The sequence below is a fragment of the Euleptes europaea genome, chromosome 2, assembly GCF_029931775.1.
Source record: "Euleptes europaea isolate rEulEur1 chromosome 2, rEulEur1.hap1, whole genome shotgun sequence".
In the NCBI taxonomy this organism is placed as follows: domain Eukaryota; kingdom Metazoa; phylum Chordata; class Lepidosauria; order Squamata; family Sphaerodactylidae; genus Euleptes; species Euleptes europaea.
The window spans coordinates 13,848,111-13,854,680 of NC_079313.1; positions in this window are offsets into that span (position 1 = coordinate 13,848,111).

Sequence of the window (6,570 nt, forward strand, 5' to 3'; positions counted from 1 at the left end):
GGGACAGGTGAGTTAGCCTGAGGTCTAGTGCCAAGAGACTGCTAGGGACAGTACAGATAGACACGTTAGGGTTTTTATTAGTTTGATTGCCTGCCTTTACTGGTTTTGTCATCCTATTGTGGCTTGAGTTATCATTATTATTAGACCTCTTTAATAAACTGTTTGGTACTCTGCCTGGGTTCTCACGACCCATTTGGTCACCTAGAAAGTACACCCTGTTGGAAGAAGAAGCAGCCAGGGGCAGGGAGGGTGCTCTGGGCCCTCCTGAGTTAGGCCCACACCAGAGTGGTGGCAGCTACTGAAGATCCCATTCCTCTCCCTTACCTGACAGCAGGTAACAACAATCATAATAAAATCATATATATCTAACATGCATAAGTAATCAATAAAATTAATAAAACCATTGAATACAATTAATACAGTTAACAAGATAGCACTCATATAATTACAGGGCTGTTGGAGGCCTGGCCAAGCAGCCAAATCCTTATATCAGAAGTCCCGATGGGGAGGGAGGCTGGTAACAATGACAACCTGTGGTTGCCCTCAGTTGTAGGCCTGGTGGAATAGCTCTGTTTTACAGGCTCTGGGGAACTTCTGAAGGTCCAGCGGGGCCCTGGTGTCACCCAGAAGAGCATTCCATCAGGCTGGGGCCAAGACCGAAAAAGCACTGGCCCTGGTTGAAGACAACCACACACTTTTAGAGAATGAACCAATACTTTTCTCCGTGCATTGATGTTGGGTGATGTGACTTTCATTCCTCCCAATTTTCTTTTTCTTCATTTTTGGTTAAGTTTTTTATTATCTTTGCTAGTGTTTAGTGTTAAAGATGTATAGGTCAAGGTGTGCTTATAAACTTGGTCTACAGTTAGCGTAGATGATATTTTTATGTGTTTATTACTTCTGGGTTCGTTAACCAGCAACTAGTGCTTCAGTTCCCTTATTTACCAAGATATTTCTGTTTTCTAGTGTAATGTTTTTTATATTTTGCTTATTCAGTTGAGTTTCTTGGAAGTGGCAGACCTGGCTTATTTCTCATTTACTGAATTTCTAGTGGTAGAATTCTTTGTAGACAGTTCAACATAAGTATTCATGTGGGTCATGTTGAGGGTAATGCCTTTACAATGGTTGACCCGAGTCTTTCTTCCTCATGGCATCTTCGGTCCTCCCCAGTATCTATTGAGTTTTTATATAACTATTGTTTTGCTTCTACAACATTTTTTATTCACACCAGTGACTGACATGTGAGATAACCCAGTACAGAAATTTTAATCAAAATCCGAGATGTAGTAGTTAATTTTTTTTAAAGTTGTGGTGATCTGCCATAGAACAACCCCATTGAAGAAGATAACAGCAGTTACCTAGACCTCATTTCTGGTGGGAAGGGGCTCATTCTATGGCCCATTTTCAAGGACTCCACCCCACCACCCTGTTCTCCACCATTTGGGCCTCAAGGTCCTTGCAAGGCCAGCAAGGCCCTTTTGACCTTGTTGGATGTTGCCCTATTGTTGCTGGTTGTGAAGGGGTCCCCATGACACTTCAAGCTTCAGGGCCCTCAAAATGTAGGTCCGCCACTGGCCAGGAGGAAGGCCCTAGCCTCCCTTTCCACACTGCAAGCCAGATCGGGACCGGTTGAGCTTGCAGCGTGGAAAGGGGGGCTGGAGTAGGGTTGCCAGGTCCTACCTCTCCTCCGGCGGGAAACTTTTAAGGCACAGCTTGGGATCACGTGGTGATGCGTGGCCACGCAGACGCGCATGCGCATCACTTCCGGTTTACAACCGGAAGTCCCACCTCGTGAGAGGCCTTATGCCACTCAAACTCTTAGTTTGAGTGGCATAAGGCCCCTCACGAGGCCTGCAGTGGTGTGTACACACATGCACGTTTGCCCGCCGACCATCAGCTGGTCGGCGGGCAAAGGGGCACATTGCTGGGGGTTTGCCCACCACCACCGGGCACCTGGCAACACTTGGCTGGAGCCTTCAAAGCCCTGCTGTATGCACGCTCTGAGAGATCAGAGTGCATGCACAGCAGAGCTAGGGGGAAGGCTCCAGCCTCCCTTGGCACGCCTTCAAAGCCCCGCTGTGTGCACTCTCTGAGAGATCAGAGCGCATGCACAGCAGAGCTAGGGGGAAGGCTCCAGCCTCCCTTGGCACGCCTTCAAAACCCCGCTGTGTGCATGCTCTGAGAGATCAGAGCGCATGCACAGCAGGGCTAGGGGGGAGGCTCTAGCCTCCCGTTCCACAATGCAAACAAGATGGGAAATGATCTATCATGCAGTTTGGAATGGGAAGCTGGAGTGTTCCTTGGAACGCATGGGAGGGATCGCTCCCCCCTTTCTGCTTTTGCCCACTGACCATCAGGGCAGCCTGGTTGATGGGCAGGCAATTGCCTCTTACAACCAGGCAGTTGGCAACCCTATACCTAGGGAGGGCAGAGTTTAGGGACAGGAGGGAGCTCAGAGGGGACGATGTCACTCTGGGACTTCAGTTTCTCCTAGACTCTATGGCATATCATAAAGTCTGCACTCCAAAGCTGCCTTTTCCTCCAGGAGAACCGATCTCTGTAGCCTGGAAATCAGCTGTCATGATGGAAGAACCCAGGCCCCGCCTTAAGCGTGGCAACCATAAACCCACCAAAACTTCATGACCAGATCTTCCTGCCTGAAAAAAGGTGAAGAAGTACTTTACAACACAGCTGCGGATCTTTTTGTGGTATCCTCTTTATTATCAGTACACACAAAATATATTTGGGTAGAGACAAAACAAATTTAACAGGACATTTCCTTACCAAAGCTAACCTACAAGAGAAAAAGGTGCCACCAGTTAGCCAACATGGGGTTAGGATACATTGTTCCCAGCCACAATGGGAACAAAACTGAGCCAAACTTTCTAACATGAAACACACAGAGTTATTTAAACAGGGGGCAGGCAGAGGCATCTGACACTCTGTTTACCTCCTCAGTGATTAATTGTACACTGGCAAAAGAGAGAGAGTGTGTGTGTGTGTATATATATATATATATATACACACACACACACACATATATATATACTGTGTATACACACACACACACACACATACTAGGGGGGAGGCTGTATATATATATTATCTATATTTATATATATTAAAAACAGTATTTCTCTTTTTGTGATCAAGTCATGAATAAACCAGACTTAAAATGCAACCAAAGAAGAAAACCAAAATTATCCCAGTTTTTTTTTACTATAGATACAGACATATATTTGTAGGAAAAACTGTGCTAAGCTCTAGCATCCAACAGAAGGCAAAAATACAAACTCAACATCTTTAATTATTGTAAAAGAAAGACCTTGCATCCTATTTACTGGAAACGTCTTATAAAAGCCAACAGAACATCTGAGAAAACCAAGCCACTTACAACCCAGTAGAAGTTTGTCGTTATTCGGTCCAATGAAATTGTGATTCGATTGACTTCTCAATCGGAGTTAATCCCCAACTAACTTTTGCTGGATTGTGTTTAGCCAATCAACGCATTAAAACTTCTTAAACAAGAACGCAAAAAACGAAAGCCTATTTATTGGGAGGAAAATATAGACATCAATTTCTTTACATGGGGTTGGCAGGGATGGATCTTGCAGATTTCCAGAACTTATCACATGCTGTTTTCATTACCTGACCGTCGAAATGAATCAAAATCGACAGCTGGTCAATTTTTTCCCCACAATCACGCTAGCACACCATTGTATTTGCTATGTGCCCTGTAAAGATAAGGCAAAATTAAGTTGAGATCATTGACGTTAATTCCGTCCCTTCTAGAAAAGCTAATAAACAATGCACATGTACCCTCTGCGACAGCTTTCAATTTCTTTAGTCCATTTTTATCTCCCCCAACCCCATGGAACGCTACAAAAACACCACAAAAAAAAGCCATCTTTACGGGATTGTATGTGTGGTTGTGTTAAGATTCTTTTTGTCAGAGGTTCAACACGGCATCAGAACAATGCACAAAAAGAACCTCCACACAATCATACGCCAGATTGCATCAAGAGGGGACATTTCTTTCCGCGGTGTACTATCAACATTTGGAAATTAAAAACAGAACGATGGATGATCCATAATGAGCGTCAGTTTCATTTTGAGATATAGAGGGCTCGCTGCTTCAAAAATCAAGGATAAATTTGGGAGGAGGGTTTTTTTGGAAGCCTCCCTCGTCCAGTTGTTTGCTCAACACTCAAGTGACAAGCTCGTGAACTTCAGTAGTGAGCTCTGCTCATCTGGCCAGCATACTGAATCAAAATACAGGTTGAATGCCCCTTATCCGGACTGCTTGGGACCAGAAGTGGTCCGTATTTTGGATCTTTCCATATTTTAGAATATTTTGGAATTTTTGCATATACATAATGAGATATCTTGGGGATGGTGCCCAAGTCTAAACACGAAATTCATTTATGTTTTACATATACTTTATACACATAGCCTGAATGTAATTTTAAACAATATTTTGTATACAATGAACCATCAGTGGCACTGCTGAGGGCCTGTGAGTAATGCCTGCATGCCGGCTCAAAAGGTCCGGTTTTCGGATCAGTCTGGATATCGGATGTCTGGATAGGGAAATACTCAACCTGCATAGCCCATTAACTCCTTTTCCTCCTATAGGCAGCGTCAATCCATTGCATTTTTATCCAGCCCTTCCTCCAAGGAGGGAAGCTCACGAGATTCTCCTCTTCGGCATCTGAGCTTCATAACAACCCTACAAGGTAGGTCAGGTGGAGAGGGTACACCCTGTCCAAAGTCACCCATCGAGCATCATGGTGAAGTGAGGATTTGCACCTGGGTCTCTCCGGTCCTAATCTCTAACCACTAGACACGCTAGCTCTGACTGTGTCCCCCATTTTTTTCATGCGAGATCCGCTAACCTGAGGAGCAAATCCACCTAAACGAGGGCGGAGAGGGAGGAAATTACACAGTGGCCCCCCATACAATATGGAGTGGGCACAGGGTTGCTAGGTCCCTCTTCGCTACCGGCAGGAGGTTTTTGGGGCGGAGCCTGAGGACGGGGGGTTGGGGGAGGGAGGGACTTCAATGCCATAGAGTCCAATTGCCAAAGTGGCCATTTTCTCCAGATGAACTGGTCTCTATCAGCTGAAGATCAGTTGTAATAGCAGGAGATCTCCAGCTAGTACCTGGAGGTCGGCAACCCTAAGTGAGCATATCCTTTTGCCTTGGATAAAGTCATCTAAAAGAACCTTAGAAACAGACACAGGATCCTTAGTGAATGAATAGTCAAGCCTCTGGACCTCACTGAGTTGGCTTCAGGGCGCCTTCCCTAACCCAAGGTGGTCAGATCACACAAGTGGAAGATGGGCATGCCCATTTTGGCATAATTAGCAAAATGTATACAGGCTGCAAAATTAGGGCTGCCAACCTCCAGGTGGTGGCTGGAGATCACCCGCTATTACAACTGATCTCCAGACGATAGAGATCTGTTTCCCTGGAGAAAATGGCCACTTTGGCCACTGGACTCTATGGAACTGAAGTCCCTCCCCTCTCCAAACCCCGCCCGCCTCAGGCTCCACCCCACAAAATCTCCAGGTAATTCCCAACCAGGAGCTGGCAACCCAACACAATATGGATTCGAAAGACCGATCTTGGGTATGAAGGAGTATCCAGTCATTTCTTAACTCTCGGCCCTATAAAGGCATCTGTGACTCTCTTGGTGTCAGAGTACCACCCAGAAGACTGCTGGCCTTTGTAATTCCAGTGGAGACACACCCTTACTCCCCCCCCTCGCTCAAAGGGAACCAGGGCACAACCTAGGGTTGCCAACCACCAGGTACTAGCTGGAGATCTCCTGCTGTTACAACTGATCTCCATCCGATAGAGATAGGTCCCCCAGGAGAAAATGACCGCTTTGGCAATTGGACCCTGTGGCATTGAAGTCCCTCCCCTCTCCAAGCCCCATCCACCTCAGGCTGCACCCCAAAATCCTCCCACCCTAGCGCAACCCCGCATCAAAGCCAGCAACATCTATCTACTTGCCTGCCAGCATTCAGCGCTGAGAGGCTGGTGCAAAGGAGCCTTTACAATCACAGCCTGAAATGTCTCTTCTCCCTTCCCCCCTCTTTTTTAGGGATGCCAGCTCTGGATGTTATTACATGGATTGTGGTTTGTTTGTGGGGGGGCGGGCTGATTTTGGACTGGCTGTAAAGAAGTTTTGCCTACTTTGCTAGGAAGCCATTCAGCATTGTTTTTTTACTTCCCAGTGGCGTTACTGACATCTAGTGGCAAGCAGCAGGGAACATCAGGAAAGAGATGCAACCGCAGATTTTCCCACTCACGGTGGCTCTTTGCTGTTGTAGCAGTGGGAACGTATTTATTTACTTTATTTATATCTCGCCTTTCTCCCCAGTGGGGTCCCAAAGCAGCTTACATTGTTCTCATCTCCTTAGGGTCCTTGGGGAAGGGCTGTGGCTCAGTGGTGGAGAATCTGCTTGGCATGCAGAAGGCCCCAAGTTCAATCCCCAGCATCTCCAGTTAAAGGGACTAGACAAGGAGGTGATGTGAAAGACCCCTGCCTGAGACCCTGGAGAG